Source organism: Rhincodon typus, chromosome 9 (assembly GCF_021869965.1).
Source record: "Rhincodon typus isolate 14 chromosome 9, sRhiTyp1.1, whole genome shotgun sequence".
NCBI lineage: Eukaryota > Metazoa > Chordata > Chondrichthyes > Orectolobiformes > Rhincodontidae > Rhincodon > Rhincodon typus.
In genome coordinates, this window is record NC_063340.1 from 76,179,741 (window position 1) to 76,204,740 (window position 25,000).

At 39.7% G+C, this 25,000-nt stretch overlaps 1 long non-coding RNA gene across 1 annotated transcript; it reads right to left on the bottom strand.

Annotated features, from left to right (window-relative positions):
* Nucleotides 1-1,520: 1,520 nt before the first annotated feature.
* On the bottom strand, nt 1,521-22,173 carry LOC125483935. Its single transcript, XR_007262804.1, has 3 exons — nt 22,098-22,173; nt 19,998-20,064; nt 1,521-1,632 (listed from the first exon to the last, which is right to left on the bottom strand). It is a non-coding gene; the product is annotated as an uncharacterized LOC125483935 (long non-coding RNA).
* Nucleotides 22,174-25,000: the final 2,827 nt, after the last annotated feature.

The following is a 25,000-nucleotide window of genomic DNA, read 5'->3' on the forward strand; positions in this document are numbered from 1 at the left end:
GCAGTGTAGGACGCTCCTGTTGGAGCTCCTCTGCTCCGTCTGTTCTTTTTCCTCCTTTTTCCTTTTTTTTCCTCTCTTTTCTTTCTTCTCTCTCCTCAGCACCGGAGGTGAAAACTGCAGTGGCAGGTGCCAGCAGCAAGTCCCCAAAGCAGTGGGCCCTACAAAAGCGTGCGCCGCAGAACAGCGCAGGGAAGAGACCTGCAGCAGCACATAGGGAAGCAGCTGCGGAGCATCACAGATGCAGCATGTCCTGAGGAGGCCGACGGTGGGAGCGGCAGCAGGCAGCCTCAGGATCTGCGGCGAGAGCGGGAGCAGGCAGCCTGAGGTGGTCAGAGAGACAGCGAGAGTGGGAGTGGGAGTGGGAGCAGGCAGCCTGAGGTGGTGATGAGGGCGAAGTCAAGCCTTGAGAGGAATATGAGCCCAGGACTGTGATGTTGAATTATTAACTGTGTTTCTTTGTTTTGTCTACGCTTTAGTAAGAATGACTGTAATGCTTAACTTCTTGGCTTGCTTTTTTTGTTTTTCTGCTTCGTACTAAGATTCTGTGCCTAGGTACATTTGTACCTAAGATATTGCCGTAAGTTGCTCATACAAGTGAGTACACATGACAATAAAAGCTAATTCTAATTCTAATTCTAAAATCCATTAATTTTCACAGAGAGATTTAATGCTAGAAATTGAGTACCAACACTATTGCTGAAGTTCTCTGCCCTGGTCTTGTAATTTATCCTTTAACCAACACCATGGACAATCTGATACCTGGTAATTATCTAATAATATATCTCATTGATATATATATACATCCTACACTACAAAAGTGGTAGAACAAAAACAGAAATTGTTAGAAAGGCTCAGCAGGTCAGGCAGCATTTGTGTAAAGAAATTAGAGTTAATGTTTCGGGTCCAGTGACCCTTCCTCAGAACAGTTCAAGAGCACTTCAATTGCTGTGGGTCAGCTGCAGTGAAGTAAAGTGTTATATAAATGAAAGTGCATTCTATATTGGCATGTTACTTGCTGCAATAAAAGCTTCATTAGACAACAAGATCTGTGCCTCACTGATGTATGCCCCTACTTAATTTTGATTTCCTGATTCTAGACACTGATGGCATGCAAAATAAATACTTCCAGTTCCTAATTTCTCAGAGGAATTTCAACCCAACAAATCACTTGTCAAACAAAACATTCAAGAATTAGAGCATCCATGTTAACTTTCTGAGCTTCAATAGCACCAGCGGGATCGGCTGGTTTCCTACATGACTCAGAGTGGGTGGGGTGAATGAGAGAGTTTATGCAAACAATCAGGATGTTTCTACTTACCAGAACAGATTATCCACAGGATCTATAGCTGTAGGTCACTGCTCAGGATGTTGCTTCATACAAACTGGACATTTTAATGGGCCAATTTCCTTTGCACACCAGATAGACAGGGATGTACTGACAGACATCCTGCCCAATTCTCATGTTATTTGTAAAAGTTAATAAATATTTTTGTAACCACAGTAGCAGCAATGTCCTACCTGTGTCTGCATCATTGCACGTTCAATCCGACGAGGGCTACCTTTCTCTAGTTTTGTTCTCAACATTAGGGTGGTCACCTGAATGGCCCAGAACTTCGGCTGAGACAGTATATACTGAAACACAAAAAAAACGCACTGAAAGTTAACATTCAGAAAAATGGTTAAAAATTAAAGCAGACTCTTAAAAGACTATTTTAGTATTTGGTGTGTATTTTCAATTTTGCTGGTATACTATAAACATATTTTCTATATTTAGAAGTTGATTCTCATTCAATTGACCCACCCTGAAAGTAAGTGCGCCAAAAGAAAATCAATCGAACAGATAACAAACTAAAGCTTGTCCCCGCCTCCCTAATCTGTCCTTCCTCCCACCTATCTCCTCCTCCCACCTCAAGCCCCACTCCCATCTCCTACCTACTAGCCTCATCCCGCCCCCTTGACCTGTCCATCCTCCCTGGACTGACCTATCCCCTCCCTAACTCCCCACCTACACTCACCTTTACTCCCTGCCTCTTTGACCTGTCTGTCTCCTCTCCACCTATCTTCTCCTCTATCCGCCTCCCCCTCTCTCCCTATTTATTTCAGAACCCCCTTCGCCTCCCCCATTTCTGAAGAAGGGTCTAGGCCCGAAACGTCAGCTTTCCTGCTCCTCTGATGCTGCTTGGCCAGCTGTGTTCATCCAGCTCTACACCTTGTTATTTCAAACCTCATTAATGCCAGCTTTTGAAACATTCAGATCTCAACTCTTGTCTTTGGTGAGATGGGCGCAATCTCATCATATCTTTGTATATCCAATAAGGGTGACGTGCTTAAGAAATTAAGAAGGATGATGCCAGTTCTCTTACTTACAGATGTAACAAAATTAAAATATAGCAACAAATCTATTTTGTAAGTCGTTATAAAAGATCAAAATTTGATTCTCTCCATATTCGAGCAAAATTAAGTTTTGCTCATAGTATGTCATTGATGGATGTGGCAAGCTGTAATAACTAATTTTAGTGAAATGACCAGAATGACAAATGTTCATTCGCCTTTTAAACATTTAAAATACTAAACAAATCCAGCAAAGCAACACAATATAGTGTAAACAGACCAACCCACTCATAAATAGGTGCCTTTGCCCACCTCAATGAGGGTTTAGTAATTCAGGCTGATATTTCAGGTCATCAGCCATGCTTCTGAAAGGATTCCTCTGTTCTTAAGTGGGGATTGAACAGCAAACTTTAGCAGAGGCAAGATGCATTTTTACAATTCAACAGTCTTTCACTTGAATGCTATCTCACTGCGATATATCTGCACATAATTCACCAGGACTAGAACAGACAGGGCAAGGGAAGAAAAAGCAAAAAGGAAAAATAAGCTTTATTTAAGAAAAACACAACCCGAGATAAGAAACATGCATGGCTTCCAATAATGATGTAAACCAATATTGACTTCAGGTTACTACGCCAACTAATTCTTGAAATAACTGGCAGACACTTAGACCCAAGGGAAATACAATGCTGTCAATGCTTTGAAAGGACCACCCAAATGCCCGATGTTTATACTAAAGTGTTTCCAAATATGATTTACTTGCAATCTGTCTCACTTCGCTAGTTGATTGGGAATTACAATCTAAGACAGCCAAGCATTTGAACTTTACAACATTCTCGAATGGGTAGATCTATTGGAATGAGCTGAATTCACACTTAAAAGAAAAAAAGAAAGGCCCAAGGAAACAGGGTAGAGTTAACAGTGCATGAGAAAAAGAGATAGCTTCCTACACATCCTGTTATTTCAAGCACAAAGGGACTCCCATCTTCTGCAAAGCTAATTTTGTTCACAAGGAAGTCAGAGCTATTCGTCATGTACACCCAACATCCTTTAATACACTAAAAGAAAATTCCCACATTAAAGTGCTCTAATGTATTTGAGATAATGGTTAGTGTGGACATAAGACAATCCCTCAAGAAAGAATCCAAAAAAACATTCTAAACCAAACTAAGTCCAACAAGAACCACAGTGCTTATTGGAAAGTGAATCATACCCATAGGATTTGCTTTCTGCCAGTTATGGTTCTGTTGGTGCAATTTATATGTGTACTTATGTGTTTACATCACACTGCCTGTTTCACTTGGTGCTATGTACAGCTGCACACAGTTAAAGCTGCAATGGCACTATTACAATGTACGACTATTGTTAAGTTATTGAAAGCTGCCCAATGGTGCAACTTCTCCCAACTGTAGTGTAAATAGCTTAAAATGAAAGGGGGAAAGAACCGTGGTAGGGAGGGCAGAGAAAGTAATTCAATATGTACAGGGTCTGTTGGAAGCATATTTAAACTGAGTGGATCTGACAGCAGGATATGTAAGTGAGGAAACCAAGAGTCACTCTGTCCAGGAAAAGCAGCTCAATCACTGAACTGTAACAGTATTTTCAACTTCCCATTGTAGCTATCCTAATGGTTTTCAGGAGATTGCCAAATTACTGTCAAATGATGCTGAACTATGACAATCCCATAAGCAGGTTTACCTCCACAAGAAGAACTGACTTCACAACCATTTCAGATGGGCCTTTGCAACCAACAGATAGGAGGTTTCTGTCCTACTGACTCTTCAAGCTGTACCTCAAAGCTGAAAATATAGTGTGATCAATAGCATGGCCCCAGTTTAGATCACAATTCTGCAGTTTGCTCGACTTAATCCAGTTCTGAGGTAATCTCATAGTTCCTGAAACCTCTCTCCTATTTACGTGGATCCAATGGGAACCTTGTATCTAAAATATGACACATTTGGAGCTGTAGCATCTACTGATTTACCAGAAAGCACAATACAGATTAACCAGTCCTTTCCAGGGTTGTGTCCTCATGAGCTAGTTTTTAATATATTTGCTTGCTGGTTATGAACATTTATATTATAATTGATTCAAAGATTAGCAGCCAGCATCTTCAGGGCCACCCTAATAGCTCTGCTATTTCTTAATATTAAAGATGAAATACTCAATAATTACCTGTTTAACATCACATCATCTTTAGACAAATCCACCATCATTCTAATCTATCACTTGGCCTTATTTCTCATATTGTCCTCTATCAATAATGTATTACTTTGCTTGTATTCTACTCATGAATTTCAGAGGTCCTTGACTGCAAGACTACATTGAAATGCTGGCACAATTGCATTGCCAAAATTATGGAAGAATCAAAGCTACGTTCTGCTCTCATTGAGATGGGTGCGTGCACCAATAAGGTTAAGCTTATGTGAACTCTAGAATGAAAATGGCAGCATAAACGCTTTGTATTTTAGGTTCTCTTGTAGTCAGAGGTCCACACAGATGCCATTTAATAAGTATAACTCTCAACGGGTCCAAATATCTGATCCACTGTAAAAAAAGCAGCAAGGTTCACATGGAAGAATAAAACAACTTGATCTACTGTTCATTAATATTTGATGGCAGCTCACTTGAATTAGTGAGCACAGTTCTACAGGAACCAAACGTTAATTAATCAAAATTAACTGCAGTCAAATGCAGCTGACTTTACTTACTGTTTTTATATGAAACCAAAGCACTGGGAGCGGCATACGTTTTGCTCAGTTTGAAATGCCCAGAAGGGGAGAAGCGTAGGGGAGTGTGCATGAGCTCAGTGTGCCTTGAGTTTACAATAAAGAATAGCTTGGCTTTAAGCACCACATTTTACTGACTGGGAACCCGCCCATCAGCTCCTATAGACAACAAAAACATGACCTACAGCCAAAGTTAGTTCAGTGACTCTAATTTTCCCATCTTTGCATGTGTGAGCTTATCTGAATAGTTCAGTTAATCTACTCATACCTGCCTATTGCATAAAGTGCTTCACTGTGTATTTATTATGTCTCAGCCCATAGACTGCCATCAAGTTTTCCAATTGTTCATAAATCCCTCTCATTAGTGGATGCTCCCATCATTTCGATGACGTTTCCTTTACAATACCAAGTTTTGCACAATGTAAGTACCCTGGGGTGGCAGAGGAGGATAACATGTCATTTTCCTAGTTGTAAATAAATCCCTGCCTTTATTGATCAGCACTATTCTATTGGCGACAATTTGCTCACAATGCTAAGTTATGCAAAATGAAACTGATGGCACTCTACTTTTAAATCCAGTAGAAACACATGAGATAAAAGTCTTCTCATTCAGTAAATTCTCAGAGTCAGAACAATTCGATGTAGCTCCTTTTGAGCTCAGCCCCACAGCACAAAGCCACAGTCTTGTTTAGGAAATGTGTCAAATGTTAGCAAGGAACAACAGATATCCTTGCAGTTAGCTGTTATTTTTTACTTAGTTATTTTTGCTGGCCAAGTGTGAGCTGCAACATACTTATCCTATTAACATATTCTGGTTGGACTGATTTCAGAAAAATCAAACATTAAAACAAGTGGCAAATATCTGTTCTGAGATTATTTCACATCGACATTGGGATGGTTCTGCAATCCACTCATAAAGAAGAACATTGCAAGAAGGAAAGATAGAATGCATCTTCCACTCAATGAATTCACTTATGATTTCATTCCTGGATGGTGATACCACACTTGTTCATTTGTGGTTGCTCAAATGTTTTGCTAAACTATTTCAGAGAGCTTTAAGAGTCAATCTGCTGGGTACAATCCCAGCAGCTCTCATGGCTATTTATTCTTTTTTTTGAAGTCAGAGTCACAGCTTGCTATGATATGATATGAACTCATGTGATATCATTACCACTACATATCCTAATACTAACTGCACAGGTGTTTCTTGAACCAGGAGTTTACTGGGCTGTGCAGTCTGGGAAGAGGAAGACCCAACAGAGTTTACTAATATACTGGATTGAAATGCGTGCATGTATAACATATGCATATGACCAGAGGTTGCCCTTCCTCATAAATGGCAAACTCAGAATGTCTGCATGGCCAGAGGTGCTGAGAAGAGTCCATGTGATGTGAAGCATGCTCTATTAACTGGGAGTATAGTATTTTGATACTAAATAATAATATCTGAAAAAGGCTGCTGCCAAACCGAAGATGGGGACATACATCCAGACCACTAGCCTTACAGCTGCAGCATTTCCTCACATATGTTCATTCACTATTTTCCAGCTATTCAAGTCAGTCACGTTTTTGCTACTAAAATTAGTAAACGGGTGATCTGCTTATCTATTCACACATGGTTTTCTTTTGCCAGTCGTTTTAATGTTTGATTTTTCTGAAATCAGTCCAACCAGAATATGTTAATACGTTTACTTGTGTGACAATATCATTATGTCCACTTTCTTGCACTGCCATTAGATACTGACAACAGATGTTCTTTTTCTCCAGCAGCTGGTGCACAACAGGAGTGGCAACAGTTGACACCCAACAGACAACCCTTCTGCCGCAAGTAATGGGCACTGGTTGCTGTTTCAACAACATAGACAAAGGGGAAACACAGAAGACAGAAGCATGAGGAGGCCATTCAGCCCTTCGAGCCTGCTCCGCCATTCATCACGATCATGGCTGATCGTCCAACTCAATAGCCTAATCCTGCTTTCTCCCCATAACCTTTGATCCCATTCGCTCCAAGGGACATCAAGACAAACAAAATCTTATCCTACTCGTTTACAGATACATTCACTGCCCTTTCCAGCAGGGAGCCTCGAAAACCCTGAACTCTAGTTGATCTTATAATGATTGAATTGTACAAAGCCTCCTCATCCTTCTCAAACCTGTCACCAACGACTGACATAGTTGACTACACTGACTTCTCCCAAAGCCAGCAGTTCAACTCTTTAGGAATTCCCTTTCTTCTCCTGTTTCCTATCTACCAATACCCAGAGAACCTTCTGGAATTGTTTCTCTTCTCATCTAACAAAGATTATTAGGATCTTCCCCCTGACTCTCCTATTTCTCATCTACATGCTGCCTTCAGTGACATTGTTTAAATATGTGCTATCAGATTTCACCCATACTTTGATGGCGTTGAGTTCTACCTCAATACCACTTCTGTTCAATGCCTACAGCAATGATTTGGATGGAGACATTGAAGGAATGGTGTCAAAATACATTAATGGCAACAAAAGAGGAGGTACAGGTAATACTTGAGGTAATCAGAGAAGACCACAAAAGGATATTGAGAAGGTGGGGGAGTCGTGGTAAAGTTTAATGTCAGAAAATATGCAAGTGTACATTTTATTGAAGGGTTATGGGAAAAGTCAGTAAAGTGGAAGTGAGGAATGTCAGATCAGCCATGATCCTATTGACTGGCAGAGCAGGCTTGAGGGGCCGAAGAGCCTATTGCTGTTTGTATTTCTGCTGGTCTTAAGAATTGTCAAGCTGACTACAATCCAGAAAACTTACAGAATTAGTTGATTCTGTTCTGCCCCAACTTAAAACAGCCTCTGAATTACAATCTCCTGCATTACAAGATTAATGATTCTATTTCTCACACCAGCCAAATTTCTGATCCCTTTTACACCATATCTATATCACTTTGGAACTCAAATTAGGCACAATTCCTAACTACCTTGCGCTCCTGACCAGCACTGTACATGTCACTGGAATGCTCAATACTGACAATGCCATGCATGACATTACTGTGATGATAACTCAAGTGTTGATGTCACCTATTCACAAACCAGCACTGTACACAAAAACCCACATTAGAAACCATTTGCTTTTTCACTGCAACACCATTCCTGTACTTCAACATCAGGCAATCCAAGAATAATTAACTAGACTGCTTCTCACAGGCCACTGTAAAGCTGGTAATTATATGGCAGCAGAACGCGTGTGTGCTCCCATTGGGCTAACTGACAGTATAAACAAGACAAACGAAAATAGCAACTCACTGCCAATTAAAAACATAATTGCTGGTAAGTCCTGTGGCGCAAATTGTAACAAGTGCTTACTAAACTCATTTCCCATAGGGGTTACACAGCCAGTGGATGTGAGGTATTTTAATCCCTTGAAATTTGGTGAGCATTCAAACCCATATGAACCATCAGTTAAAGTTGTAACCCATCATGGAATCTGGTCCCTAACAGTGACTGATATTATTGACTTTAATTCCTATTGTTTTTCAATGGGTCAGAAAAAAAGTCAGTGACCACATATGGGTGGTATGGCTGAATGGAGATAGAGAGACCCTAACTGCCATTAGATGCTGACAACCCAGACTGTAGTTTGGAACAAGACATCATATACAGCACATTAGGTGAGACTGATTTCCTAATTTCTAGAGAACGAATATAAAATAGCTAACGCATTTCCTGTCCCCAAAATCACCATTTACACTGAAACTGTTCAAACAGATGGTGATATGGACCTCCTAACAAACACTTCACTGAATTTTCTATATCTCACACACAAACGCAGTTAGAAAGCTGGTTTCAGAGAATACGAAGACAAATATTTAAAGAAAGCAAATCCTCAAACTTCGCATTAACATATTTTGACGACAAACTGCAAGAATCACATACCAAGATAAGAGCTTGTTTCCATAATATTAACAGTCACATTTTGATTAATGAATTGCATGCTTCTGTTCAGTTCAATAACGAGACGGGAGAGACTATTTTGTACTCTCCGAGGGCAAGGGGCACCAATTTACTGCTGTCATGATGTGATACCTTTACTACTTGTACTATAAATCTCCAGACATCTTATACTCATAGATTAGCTCAAGGGATCATGCAGAATGTTTTTACAAATGCAGAACTCATCAGGATCAGTTCACTGAAAAATAAATCATGCCTGGACAGTTACTATGAAACCATAAATGGATTAATTTTTATACATATTTACCAGCTAGTTAACACTGAAGTCAATTCTATTTTATTTTGGGAGTTAAATGAAACCAGTCAAACGCCGTTTTCTTTTTTGCCCAAGTCCAATCAGTAGAGTAACAGATCACAATTCCTCCCTTGCAAACAACTCTCAGTCCAGCTGGAACAGCAAGAGGGAGAAAGAAGGACACACTGATTGAGAAGTGGACAGTCATGATTCAAGCTGAATGCAATGCTAGATTTCCCATTCTATGGCCTAAACTTGCTTTGTTCAAACTTGAGGGATTGGGAGTCAACAAAGCTCAGAGGTAGACAGGCACAAATGGCAGGCAATCCTGAGAACTGAACTCACAGCTCTCAGTTCAGAATTTGAGATTTCTCCTGATTGAAAGCTATACATGGGCACCATCAATAACAGACAGCCCAACAGAAGAATTATATTTTACAAACTGGAGACATATGAAAGCTTGACATCAGCACAGACATTTGCTTGCTTAATTTGTTTTAAGTCAGTATATGAGGTAAACTTCTACTGCTCTAAACAATATTGTAGATTTGCCCTACTAAAAAAGCAATTTTATTTTAATAAATGCACACTTGTGTAATGGCTTTGAGACACCCAAAACTACTTTAATTCCAACAAAGTTGCTTTTAAGTGAGATTACTGCTATAATGAATGTTGCAACCAATTTTCAGAGCATGATTTCACAACAGCAATGAGATAAAAAGCCACAATTGACCTGCTTTGTTGGTGCTGGTTTAGTGATGAATATTGGCCAAGATGTTAGGTGTGGTCTCCTGACCTTTTTCAAAGAATGGCGATAATTGTGTCCACCAGAAAGGTATCTTATCATCCAAAAGATAGCATGTCTCTTTCGGTGCTGCAGCTGACCACACAAGAACGGCGGAGTTTATATGGTGCACTAAATCTAATTATCTTAAGACATGCATTTGACACTCTGAAGAGTCGAAAGCAGGAGTTGGAAGCTCCTCTCATACATAAGGGGATGAGAATATCTAAACTCAGAGTTGAGCACAATCTGAAAGGGTGAAGGTAGCAGACCAGGAACAACTTTCAAAAGGGAATCAATTATATGCTTAAGAAAAACATATAGGGCCATGGGAAAATAGGGGAGTGGGTCAATTGCATAGCTTCTTCAAAGAGTCACACAGAAAAGTTGAGCCAAAAGGCCTTCTCCTGCTAACACTGGGATAGGTGTATTTTATGGTAGCAGAGGCCAGCTGATGTAAACAGAGATGAGAAGAAATTACTTCTCTCAAAACGTTGTGAATCTGTGGAATTTATACTCCAGATTGCAGTGGAATGCAGGACATTGAATAAATTTGGGGAGGAGATAGATGTTTAATTGGTAATAGAGTCATAGAATTATACAACACAGTAACAGACCCTTCAGACCATCTCATTTGCACCGACCAGATATCCTAAACCGATCTAATCCCATTTGGCAGCACTTGGTCCATATCCCTCTTAAAACTTTCCAATTCATGTAACCATCCAGGTGCGTTTTATATGTTGTAACTGTACCCACTCCCACCACTTCCTCCAGCAGCTCATTCCATACACGCACCACCCTCTGCGTGAAAAAGTTGTCTCTCAGGTCCTTTTTAAATCTTTCCCCTCTCACCTTAAACCTATGCCCTCTAGTTTTGGATTCCCCTACCCTGGAAAAAAGCCCTTCACCCCATCCATGCCCCTCATGATTTTATGAGCCTCTATAAGGTCATCCCTCAGAAACCGAAGTTCCAGGGGAAAAAGAAGCACCAGACTATTCAGCCCCTCCCTGTAACTCAAACCCTCCAATCCTGGTAACATCCTTGAAAATCTTTTCTGAACTCTTTCAAGTTTAACAACATCTTTCCTGTAGCAGGGAAACCAGAACTGAACACAGTATTCTAAAAGTGGCCTAACCAATATCCTGTACAGCCGCGACTTTACCCCCCAACCCCTGAACTCAATGCACTGACCAACGAAGGCATGCATGCCAAACATCAACTTTACCATCCTGTCCACCTGCGATTCCATTTTCAAAGTGCTATGCACCTGCTCCCCTAGCAACACTCCCAAGGGCTCCACCATTAACTGGATAAAACATGCCCTGGGGTTTGCCTTACCAAAATGCAACACCTCACATTTATCTAAATTAAACTTCATCTGCGACTCCTTGGTCCACTGGTCCATCTGATCAAATGGGTTGGAGGGTTATGGAGATCAGGCAGTAGAGAGAAGTTGGGCCAAGATGCAAATAGCCATGAATGTATCAAATGGCAGAGCAGGCTCGTGGAGCTGAACTGTCTATCCTTGTTCCTAGTTCTTATGTTATTATAGTAAAAAAAAAACTTTTGGAAATCTGATCAGACTCAAAGGAGAAGAAATTAATGCTGTGGTCTAACAAAGGGTTACAATGTAAAGCTTTTTCTTTCAAATACTGATATTGATCTGACCTATTGTGCATTTTCCCTCTTTTTACTTCAGCTTACTACCATTCAATTTCTCTCATTCTTTTTGTGATGAAAACAACAAAAGTCCACAGCTAATTTTTCTGATCAAAACCAGAGGTTTCGCTGGATAGCTTGGGAAAAGTACAGGCATATCATGTGCTTCATCGAATGATATGTGCATATTGTAATAACAGAAGCCGTATAACGGACGCAGAAACAGATTTTGTTTCCCTTAAATGGACAGATAATCACATACATGCAGCTTCGATTCCAAGGTTGAATTTATTTTTCAGACAGTAAAGTGGGCCCGTGCTGTGTGCACGACAACCATCTAACCAGCCTGCAGATTTCAGCACCTACATGTAGGCTGGATAGATGCCTGCTCACGCACACAACAGCTTCAGAACTCACTAAAAAAACACTTTTTTCCAGTTTTGTAGCAACATACTGGATTGACAGCCTTACTCAGTGCCAGCATTCTGACTATTTCAATGCTCTCCTGGCCAATCCTCCACCTGTCAATCTCCTTAAACCAGGACTCATCCAAATCTCTGCTGCGATACCATTTGGTTGCCTCACCCCTAGATCAGAAATTCCCTTGCTAAACCTCTGCTCATCACCTTGCTCCTTAAAGTTGTTTATAATACCTACTCAAATACCCCAAAATATTTTGCCTCACACGCTCCCAGAATGAGCCTCAAATATTTTACTACTTTGAAAGGCGTCCATAAATGCAAGTTGTTGGTATTGACTTTGGAATCAGAGGTTTACAACTGCAGACCACTCTTTTGGAAATAATCTCTTAATATAATTTAGTATTGTGAATACTGATGAGTATTGTCGGTTTCCATACTTAAATGACTTATTGCGCTTCGACCTGTTTGCAAGTTTCTGGGATTCAGGTGATATTGAAAGAATCCATGGCCCTGTTTGAAGAAGTGCAGGAAGCTCTGCTGCTATTTTCCCCGGAAATGCTACCACAAAAGGGATCAATTACTCATTCATTTCACTGATGTTTTTAGAATCTTCCTACACAAAATAACTATCAAGCTTTATAGCAACCTGGATTGCTCAAAGTATTTATTGTTTATGAAGCACTTTATAGGATGTTTCAGATGGATGTTATTAAGCATTATATAAAAACAATCCTTTCTGTATGACATGGCAACATAAAGCAAACATAAAGCTCACAAAACACTTACATGTTTAAATGCTCCATTTGGTCATTATAGTCAATCCTGTTCTTACCACTTCAATTTCTAGCAACTTTCTACGACAGAAATCCAGGCTGATTTCTCTTATTCAAATTGAATCATTAGAATCAACACAGACACTAGTGATTTCCACTGTGCTCCTAATGAACTCAAGTTTCAAACCGCAATTAATTGTTGTTCTTGTAATATAGCTTGCTGGCATCTGAAATCAAGGGCTAATGGGAAAACTGCAAAGGAAAACTGAAGAAGAAAGAGGAAGAACCAATAACATTTTCCAAAACAGCGTCACAGTGAAGGAGTCCTAACTGGCCATTTTGCAGTACCAGAAATATAAACACAGCATTTCAGCCTTGTCATACGTGTTCAGCTACATTAAATGTCAGTTAGGTCAACAGACAAACTCAACACACTTTCAACAGGTCAAGTGTTTGAAGACCTAGCCTCTGGCAGCAGATTAACATTGAATGTAATATCCCACAAGTTGAGACATTTCCAGAACCAGAACTAAACACAAAAACTAGCTCAATACATTAGTCACTCTACTTGCTTTATTACGATGTAACAGTGGTATGATATCTGGCATTTTCAATGTAAGTAGTAATGGGTCATATGAATACCCATGTGGTTCCAATGCATCTCAGAGATTTACTGCAAACCAGAGTGTATGTGTAAACATTTTATTGTGGTTGGGATGACTGAATTGACATTACTTAGCATGACACCATCAGATTAGATATATTTACAGTGGACACCATTTAGCACAAACCAGACAAGTGGGGCACTCTTGGAGTGATCACAAATGCAGGCAATTTTCTGGTGCTCAATGTGCTGAGAGGTATCAGTAACACACAATGAAATTGGGGTTCATCTTTACTACAATACATTGATATAAAGCACTTCTGAGTCCTAACAGCACCCAGATGTTGAGGGATTTTTATTTCCCATGCACGTGGCTTAAGGTCAACTTGAGAAAACTATCACTACTGAACCAATGTATCACATCCAACTTCATCATCAGCAATTATTATGGCATCTACTGTGAGACTAATAATTCTGTGTCAAATTTTGGGTTGCATTTTCTGTTGGTCTAAGCTCACCCAGCCTTACAGCAGATTCATATTTGCTAAAATAATTGTCAATAACACCATAACTGGCCAACCAAGATAATCAAATCATCAAGCTGGGTTAATTTGAAATTTAGGTACTGAGATAAACAGCAATAGCAAAAGTCACACCACTATCTTATCTGTTATCAATTCTTAATTTCTCCACTCATCCACCTTGTGTAACCTTTATTTCGCTTCTGTTACTTTAAATATTATTTCACATGACGTGGGAACTACTGGCTAAGCCATCATTTGTTGCCCACACCAATGTTTTGAACCGCTGGAGTCCATGTGGTAGAGGTAAACCCTCAATGCCATTAGGGAGGTAGTTCCTGGATTCTGATCCACGACACTGAAGGAACAGCGATGTATTTCCAAGTCAGTGAGTGGCTTGAAGGAGAACTTGCAGGTGGTGATATTCTCATCCATTTGCTGCCTTTTGTAGATAGCGGAATGTACATATTTACTAAAATAACAAGTCTTTTGAGACACTAAAAGCAACACTGGCCAACTGAATGGCAAGCTGGGAAAACTGACTAGCTGAACAGCATAAAGGTCTGCAGCTCACCCTACCCCACATCCAATTCTGAAGAAGGGTAATACCCGAAACGTTGACTGCTCCTTTCCTCCGGATGCTGCCTGGCCTGCTGTGTTCTTCTAGCCTCCTGTTTGTCATAATAGGAATTGGGCCAGACAGACATACGAGCCATTTACCTCGATTGACTATAGTGAATAGATGTTGACGGAAAGGGGCACTTGCAGTGCAGTTTCTGTCCCAGGGAGGGTGTTACAAAAGACAGTATTGATTATTGTAGTTTCCTAATTGATTGAGCTGGTCCTAGGAATTGGGCTGTCTCAAAACAGTTCCACTGAAATTCCAAATATCGTTCCATCCGAAACCTTGCATCATTGTCCCTTCAACACCTAGGATTTCGTAATCAACCTGAACTTCAAGGCCTAGGTTCAAATCCAACCCCCACTGCTCCAGAGGTGTGTAACAATATCTGAACAGGTTGATTCAAAAAGCCTATTTTTTTAAATCTGTGCATTAGTTAACATAAAGATTCATTAAAATTAACACAAGAAAAATACAGGAAAATATCGCGAATATACCATACGGTTGTGAAATAGTAATCACTAAGTTCCATATATTATGGTTTCATGACACCTTGAAAACAAAATGGCTAGGCAAACTTCAGATACTCATTCTTTCAGTGATTCATGGTAACAAGATTACTCCAACTAAGAGACAAGTTTTCACAGTTATTGTAAGAATGAATGAAGACAGAAGGCCTCTATGGCGAAATCTGGTTTTCCAAACTAACCACCTGAAAACGGAACAATGTCATAAGGCATCTGAAGCTGCCCTGCTGATCCGATACTTTCATAAACTGATTTTACTCAATTTAATTTTCAATGCCCCTACCTACACTTCATTCTGAGTATTTCTCTTTCTGAACACCTTCCCACTGTGCCTTAAAATTTGCTTCAATTTTTAAGTTAATCTTCACTGTTGTGCAAGTCTATAGTCTAAACAATTTACATATATGGTTGTTTAAACCCTTCGGTTAGAAAAATGAGAACAGTTCAGAGGACATAATCCTTTCATTATGGTAGGAAAATGTAAGTTAATTTAGGAGATCACCCAGCTTTGTCCTTCAAAGTTCATTTTAGTGGGACAATTTCTCAGGATTGACCGTATTTCCCTCAACAAAGTGAAGCAGGCTTTTCTGCCAAAGGGCAGTTGCTTTGATCATGATTTTTAGTTTATGATGGTTATAAGGTTGAGCCCACTAAGTAGTAAAATGTCTGTGGGAAAACGTATGGCTTGTACTTGTTCTACGATAGCTGACAAAGCATTTGCCTTGCAGTTGAATGTCCACACCAGGGAATTTTAAGAAACACTTCTCACATCTGACCCCAATTTCAGCTGTGTCAAACTTTATTACTCTTTCAGAAAGAAAGAAGCCAATGATGTATACAAAATATTTTCCAAATCAGAAAAAAAATACAGAAGTGTATTCAATTTAGACAGCATTTGTACAAATTTAGTCTGAGCATTTTATGCTGCTAAATAAACCTGAAAGTTTTATATGTAATGGAACAATTTGTTCTTCCAGTGATAGCATAATTAATTTTGAGCCTCAGATAGCATCGACAATAAAGCAGATTTATAAGTGATTCAGATTTGATCCACCAGACCTGAACGTTAGTGGCAGGACACGCTAAAAGGTACTGAAATACATTCAAAAATTAAAATGGAACTCATGCCATAGGTAGAACACAAACAAACCAAAAACAGCACTATACAGTTCCAGGATTTCAAGGCTGTCACAAATGTGGAATTGCCTATTCCTTCAGAATGACCAAACAGGTCTTCTTCACGTACAACATGACTTCAAATTTTTGGCTCCACTATACTTAGCCAGAGGCTAATCCACACACTATGTGGAAGGATTGAGTACAAACATTTTTTAAAAAATTTGTCCTAATAGATAATGCCATGAAGAGAGATTATGGCACATCTGTAAGCAGAATGAAACAACAGAATTATTAGAAGTTGGTTCTTAATACTTTTGTGATGCTGCCATTTGGTTCTCTGCCTCTCTCACACACCTATAGTCCTCAGGACTTAACATCTCATCAAACCACTTCCCATATCTACATTTCCTTTCTTAGAGTGCAGCTATAACACATTTCAATAATGCATGGCTACATTACACAAAAAAAGCATATGATTATTTAAAAGAAGTGGCCTGTACAATTAAGATGATAAGCATATAAACTGATACTCTTCTCTATTTGCCATTTTGCTTTTCTGTTATTATCAAATGAGCTGCAGTTCAGCTTTTGCATTCTTGCCTGTGAATAACGAGATTCCAGATTCATGTCCCACGCTAGGGCCTACTAACAAAAGTAAAGACTCATCCCCAGTGCAGTATTCAGGGATCACTGCACTGATGGACATGCAGTATTTCAGATGAGATGTTAAATGAAAACCCCATCTGACTGTTTGGGTGGTTGCAAAAGAATCCTGAGCATTACCTTGAAGAATAGGGCACTGGTGTCCAGGCCAATATTCATATCTGAATCAACATCACAAAAAACAAAACAATTGGTCATCATTACATGGTTGTTTTTGAGAGTTTGCTATATGCATATTGGCTGCCATGTTTCCTACAATATAACAGTGATTACATTTCAAAAGTACTTAACTGACTAAGTGCTTTAAGACACCCAGCAGTTGTGAAAAGCATATTATTTCAAGTCTTTTTTCCTTGCACCATGGCCATTTGACAATCTCTTTGTACCATATGATTCTTTAGCTAAGAGACTGGGCATCAGGCCTAAGCCCATAGTTTCCACCTACTGCTGTACTACCATTCAGAACAATGGGGCTCTGAGTTCACTGTCTTATAACAGGTGAGTGAATATGATTAGAGGCTCTATTTGGCAGTAGCTCTCCGGAGGCGTGACTTCTGTCCCCAGAGTCATTGATTCTGGGGAGGCTTGCCGTTGAGCACTTAATTGCCTGTTTGGCATCTAACACAGTAGCCATTTCTCAAAGGAGTTGAAACAGAGCTCTCACTGGCTCTCCACCTGGCTATATAGTCTCCTGGATTAAATTCCACCCAAGTGCAACACTTTCAGTTTAGCAATGTAGTCAGGGTGACAGACTACAGGAAGGACGCTTAACAAAGAACATCAATCCTCTAAAAGACAAACTAAGGACAAAGTAGCCTTAATTTTAGTTAATTCTGGTGATTTTTGTACACTTCTAACAGAAGTTGTCTAATAGAAAATAAATGCACACAGAACCTAGAAAAATTTATTTTAAAATGTGATACAGCATTGACAACTTGCTTTTATATTGCACCTTGAACATATTAAATATTCCAAGCTGCCTCATAAAGTGTTATTAAACAAAATTTTGACACTGACTCAGATAAACAAGTAGTAGTATAGATGTCTGAAGGCACGATCAAAGTTGAATCAATCATAGAAACCCTACAGCATGAATCAGGCCATTCGGCCCATTGAGTCTACGCCAAACCTCCGAAGTGCATCGCATTCAGACACACCTCCCTACCCTATGCCCGTAACCCTTTTGGAATTTAGCATGTCCAATCTAACTAACCTGCACATCTTTAGACTGGGAGGAAACCAGAGCACCCGCAGGAAACCCATGCAGACACAGGGAAAACATGCAAACTCCACACAAAAGGTTGCCCAAGGGTGGAATCGAATGCGGCTCCCTGGTGCTGTGGGCAGCAGTGCTAACCACTGAGCCACCATGCGGCCACAAAGAGGTATGATTTAATGCATGTTTAAAGAACAAAGGGTGAAAAAAACTGATTACTGACTTTTGGAGCTTAGGGCCTGAACAGCCAATGGCACGATCACAATTGGTAGATAAAAGAAAATGCTTTTGAGACCAGACTTGGAGGCGTGCAGCAATCTTGGAGGGTAAAATAAAACAGCGCATGGCGGATGCTGGACATCTGAAACAAAAACTGAAATTGCTGGTGAAACACAGCAGGTCTGGCTGCATCAGTGGGGAGAAGGCAGTGTTAACATTTTGAGTCTGGTAATTCTTCATCAGAGCTGATGAAGAGTCGTCAGACTCGAAGTGTTAGCTCTGCTGTTTCCCCACAGGAGCTGCCAATCTTGGAGAATAGCTGGTTGACAGAAGCTTACAGAACTACAAATATACTTGCTCTCCAGAGGATTGAAATTCAAAGTTCCCTCTCAAATCAAGCCCTTATATTTACCACATAACTGTGGAAAGAGCAACACTAAAGTAAGAGTAATCGTGTCACGTGTTTTCTAACAGTCTTCACAAGGTAACATTAAGTCTTGAAGAAGGGCACCTACAATTTCCGCAAAGTACAATGAAAATGCATTCAAAAATTGGAAAGTCATATCCAGAAGTGAGAACTGATCAATTCTAAACATATTTTGTTCATTTAACAGTTGGGATATTCTTTATAATTACAACTTTTCTGGGCAAATGCTTGATTTGGCATTACAACTGCAGGCCTGACAGAGAAATATATCAATTTGTTACTCTATTTTTTCATTCAAAGAGTTGTGAGGATTTGCAATTCTCTTATCCCAGCAAGTGTGGAATCTCAAGCCTTGAGAAAACACAAGATAAAGATGGACAGAATTTTGGATACTAAGGGAATCAAGGGATATGGGGATAGTGTAGAAGGGATAATGGAGGTAGAAGACGTGCTATTACCTAAAAGAATGACACAGCAGGCTTGAAGGACTAAGCGGACATCTCCTGCCCTCATTTTTCTCACTCACATCAGGGGACTACTTCGACACCTTCCGCCAATTCACAAAATGATAAATACCTGCGGCTAGGATCCTAGGATAATGAGTAACTTTCTGCACTACAATGAGTCAATGACTGATGAGAGTTTGAAACTGGGGTCATGAGATCTTTCCTCAAACAAGAAATGTTGTGTTGGAGGATAGAAATAATTTGCCATGACATCCACTGATATCACAGAGAAGGAATTGAGACACAAACCTCAGATAATGAGAACTGGTCTGATTTCATTCTGGAACATAGCTTTTTATTCAAAAAGATTATTTAAAAACAACTGATTCCTCTAACAATCTATACCCAAGGAAGCATTAAAATATGCAACAATGGCTTTTGCTGTCTAGAAAAGTTTGTTAACGAAGGCACTGCTGATTTCATTTTAAAAAAACTACTGCTTTTCAGTACTTGCTTGCACACTGCACAGGCTTTCGGTTTGCGTACATTTTTCAGATTCCATTAACTCTAGTAAATTAGGGGGATCCACCCAACAGGGAAACATAACGTGGAAAAAGGCTGGAAAATTTCAGCCAATGTTTGTTCAGGAAGAATCTCAAGTGAAGAGGGAACACAGCCTGAAAGGAGAAAGAACAAGAGACTGCAGTACTCACAGAGGTGAATGCCAACAGTTCCTCTTCAGTCAGTTTATGAACAGGGTTATTCTTCTGAAAATTTGTGCTGTTGAAACAAAATGTTAACATATATGAAAGCAACAATTAATGATATGGAATTACATACAATTACATACAAAGAAATGTGAAGCAGCAGTTGATAAACTGAAGGTGACGCTAGAATACATTCGACATAGATATTATTGGAACATGGCATATTTTGCCACAAATGGCTAATGAGGTTATACAATAACATTTAAAAGTGAAGTTATCAAGGAAAACCATATAAGTACACAGCAAAAAGTCAGAGAGATGGAATTAAGATTAGATAACTCCAACTGAAGAGTTAAATTTGACAGTGGCTGAATTACCAAACGTATCGCAGGTTCTGCTGTTCAATTCCTTTATTCATTAACAGGATGTGGGCATCACTGGCTAGGCAGCTAATATTGTCCATCCCTAATTGCCAAGAGGGCAGTTCAGAGTCAACCACATTGCTGTGGGTCTGGAATCACATGTAGGCCAGACCAGGTGAGGATGGCAGTTTCCTTCTCTAAAGGGCATTAGTGAACCAGATGGGTTTTTCCAACAATTGACAATGGACTCATGGTCATCATTATATTCTTAATTCCAGATATTTTATTGAATTCAAATTCTACCATCTGCTGTGGCAGGATTCGAAGCTGTGTCCCCAGAATATTATCTGGGTGTCTGGATTAACAATCCAGTGATAATACCACTAGGCCATCACCTCGCGCAAATCATCAGAGGCATTTAATTACCAAGTGAATGGTTCCATATTTGAAACAAATGGATGTGCTGCGTCAATATGAGCATACGCACACACACGTGCATATATAAAATATATTAGCAGGTACGTGTGTGTATATTTTAGATATCTGCACATGCTGTCAAGTGTTTGTGTTTTCAGTCAACTGCACTTCAAATGTCACACTTCAAATTCAGAAGAATGGCAAGGTTGAAAAGCCCATGCTCTTCCAGTCCTAATCATTAACTTAGACATCCAAAGGAAAGCAGACTGAACAGTAATCAAAGGAAGGTTGTGTATTTGCCAAGTTATTAAAGAAATCACACAAGAAGGTAATAAAAGTGAATGCAATGCGTTGAGAAAATTGATTATTGCCTGGATATGATCTTCTTGAAACCATTTGTATGTTTTAACCAGTACAGAAGTATAGAAGAGAGTTTGGTAGATTCACAGGAAACAAAGTGCTGAATACATATATATGAAAATGCCACATTTCTTTTTGGAATGGTGAACCACTGACTTGATTTGCTTTGGTCTCAAGCTAAACTGAATTAGCTAATCAATAACACCCATAACTTGTTTGCAAAACACCTATGGGAACGGCCCAGTGGATAATGGTGCAAGGAGGATGCAAAATACCTGAAAAATAACTAAATTCCCTGCAAATGGGTGGCGCTTTTTCTTCTTCATTTAACCGGCTCTCCTAGACATTCAATAGCATTACCATCACAATGTCTATGAACATCCTGGGTGTTTGTAACAACCAGAAACAGTACTGGATCAGTCCTACAAATATTATCTATTGCCAATTCTGCAGTAAGGGTGTTAGAACACTCTCCACTTGCCTGGATGGGTGCATCACTAACTAAACTCAAGATGCACTACCAGGACAAAATAACCTTCAGCATTTACTCCCTTCACCACCAACACACAGTGGCAACCATGTATACCACCTACAAAATGTTCTGCAACAACTCACCAAGTAAGCTTTGAAAGCACCTTCCAAATCTGTGACATCAGCTATCTAAAAGGACAAGGACAACAAATGCAAGCTTGCTTCCAAGCTACACACAATCCTGACTTGAAACCATGCCCCTGTTCTTTCAGGTCAATGAATCAAGATCCTGGAACACTCTTCCTAACAGCAGTGTGGGTATCCCAACACACCAAGGGCTACAGTGGTTCAAGAAAGCAGTTCACCACCACCACAACCACTACTTTCTCACAGGCAAACAAATGCTGGTCTAGCCAGCAATAGCCATATCTCATGGACAAATATATAGAAAGTCTTTCAAATTTAGGACAGAAGCCCGTGCAATGTCAGGACCAACCTGTCCAAGATGATGTCGTGGGCTGCAGTTCAACTTCGACAGCAATGATGACTGCTCATTTCTCCATTTGGCTGCCACAAGTGTGCCCCCAATTGAAACCTGATCCAGTTCTACCCAGAAAACAGGTGAAATACATTGAGCTATCCATTTGGTGATGTGAAGCCTTCGATGTCAAGTCCTCAGTAGCATGCAGAATTAACATAACGAGAATATGTTTCATGTGTGACGTACTTTACTTATTGTTTTAAAAAGCTCAAGATTTTGCCTCAATTTCCTCAGCAGTGACATAAGAAGCAATGAAAATTAAGTGAGGTAAAACAATTTGGAACAATGTAACATGCCCTTAGGCTTTATAAAATAAATCAATGAGACAACATGCGTCACTATGTATTAATTAGCAAATTAAAGGCAATTTTTTTCACATGTATGTTTGGCACACGGATTCCCTGGACATGTTAAGCTAGGGTATAGTGGAAAGATCTAGAATGAAACGTTATGACAAACTGTGAGGTTGAAACTAAAATCAAAGAAAATTGCACAGGCAGCAAATGACAAAATGACAAAAAGCACTTTCACAATTACAAATCTGCTTTGGAACCCAGTGTTGTGAATGAAAGAGAATAAAGAGATAGTTTTTGTTCCTTCTACAGTCAAAGAATAATGTGTAAGGAAATGAAAAATTGCTTTTAATCCAAAACAAAATCTACAGCAATAAAGTGTGCCAGCTAAATGGCCTTCAGAAACTAGGAATCTGATCTATTGGAAGGGTGAAGAAAGGTGGAATTAAATGAACATTTTACAAAAAAGGGGCAATAGAGCTGCCCTGAAAGCTCAATAAATCAATGCACCATTGGAAGCTCTCAGACCTGACATCAGGTCCGCCTTTCATAGAATCACAGAATCCCTACAGTGTGGAAACAGGTCCTTCGGCCCAGCAAGTCCACACCGACTCTCATAGCATCCCACCCAGACCCATCCCCCTATAACCCACCTAATCTACACATCCCTGAACACTACGGGCAATTCAGCATGGCCAATCCACCTAGCCTGCACATCTTTGGACTGTGGGAGGAAACCCACGCAGACACGGCGAGAATGTGCAAAGTCCACACAGACAGTCGCCCGAGGGTGGAATTGAACCTGGGTCCCTGGCGCTGTGAGGCAGCAGTGCTAACCACTGTGCCACCGTGCTGCCTTTAATTAGTTAATCTTAACCAATGTGCTTTAGGTGGCATTTGAATTAACTTAGCAGGTTGAGATTTAACCAATCTATCATCACATTGTATATATTGATGGAACCAATGAGCAGGCTCAGGCTGGAGAGAGGATTGGGCTTAGATCTGATGCTCCTGCCTGCATTGACAGGTTTTACCGATGAACAACAGACCCTTGGGTGAGCTACTGAAGGCCTGCCAGCTTCTGTGTAACTGTAGTTCCTGATGAGGCTTTTGAGTTGGGGGGACTGTAGCAGATGTTGACATTTTCTGGGGACATTCTGAATTAATATTCAGGAGACAGTTGTTGCAGGAAAACATCAGGAAACCATTTTTTTCTAACAGAAATGACATGCCATGTCAACAAATACAGTAAATCTGGAGACTACGTGGACACAACCCCAAAACCCTGCTCTAAGAATCTGGAAACTTTAACTTGAAATCGATAGAGGTATATTAAATAACTGCCACTCAAGCCAACATGCAAAAATTGAAGATGTTCTTGGAGAAATTGCTCTTACTGATAGTCAACAAGTGGCGCAATTGCTGAAGGTTGAAAACATCCATCGGGATAAATACAACGGGCCTGTAATACAACCACTGCTACATTCCACATGTTGAGAACTACAAATCAAACCCTGTGCAAGCCAGGGGAAAGAGATATTCCAGAAATACTATGCATCTCGACAGGTTGAAATAGTGCTTAGTGTATTTATGGCATTTGGCACTAACAATGAAATATGAATCATAGATTAAAGTGAACTCTGTTTAACTGTCTCTGGGCATCAATAAATCCAAGTTAATTTTGAAATATAACTAACTGTCCCTTACATAAGAGCTACAGCATAGTCAAATATTTTGAAAATGAGATATGAAGATATCTGCAACCTGCACTCTAACGTGCCAACTTAAAAATGTAAAGTTACAGGAAATGCAAAAAAAAGTGAAGGAAGTAACAAAAACACAATACACGTGAATTGATCAGTCAATGGCAACTTAAAATATATACAATTATTCTGCAATACTGAGATAATTTCATATTTTACACATTATGATAGGTATCCCATACAATACCTAAGTATTATGGTACATAAACCTTTGCACATAATTGAGAATTAACCTCTGCAATTCTTTTTTCTGACTAGGTGCTTTCACTTGTCAAAAAAGAATTCTGACAGCGCAGTCACTAATGTGGCAGATATCAGAGCTGACCTTTTATTTATAAAATGCAAATTTGCTGTTTGCTATAAGTGTGATCTTATCCTGCACTTAATTAATATACAGTTATGCATGGAAGAATGGTACATGTTTATCCAATGCAGCAACTCATTAGACAAAGATGAATAGTGCACTTTAACAGTGCCAACACAAACCATTCTCCAAATGCTATAGAAAGGGGGACACCAAAATACATGGACATAAATGTACAGAATCTGTGGTGAAATTGCCGATATCAGGCAAAGCAAAGCAATAGCAAGGGAATAGGTGCAGAGTTAGCAAACTGCTCCTACTCATTACCTAGCAACTTAAGTTAGTGGGTGTGCAGGCAGGGTAAAATTCATTCTGGCTGTGACATCCCCGGACAACACCTTGATCTTCCCCCAGCCTATATCATGGACAAGTGACTTTCTAAACAATGATTCAGGATCAAGGTCACTGGGTAGCACCTTCTACTTTCACTGATCGCAA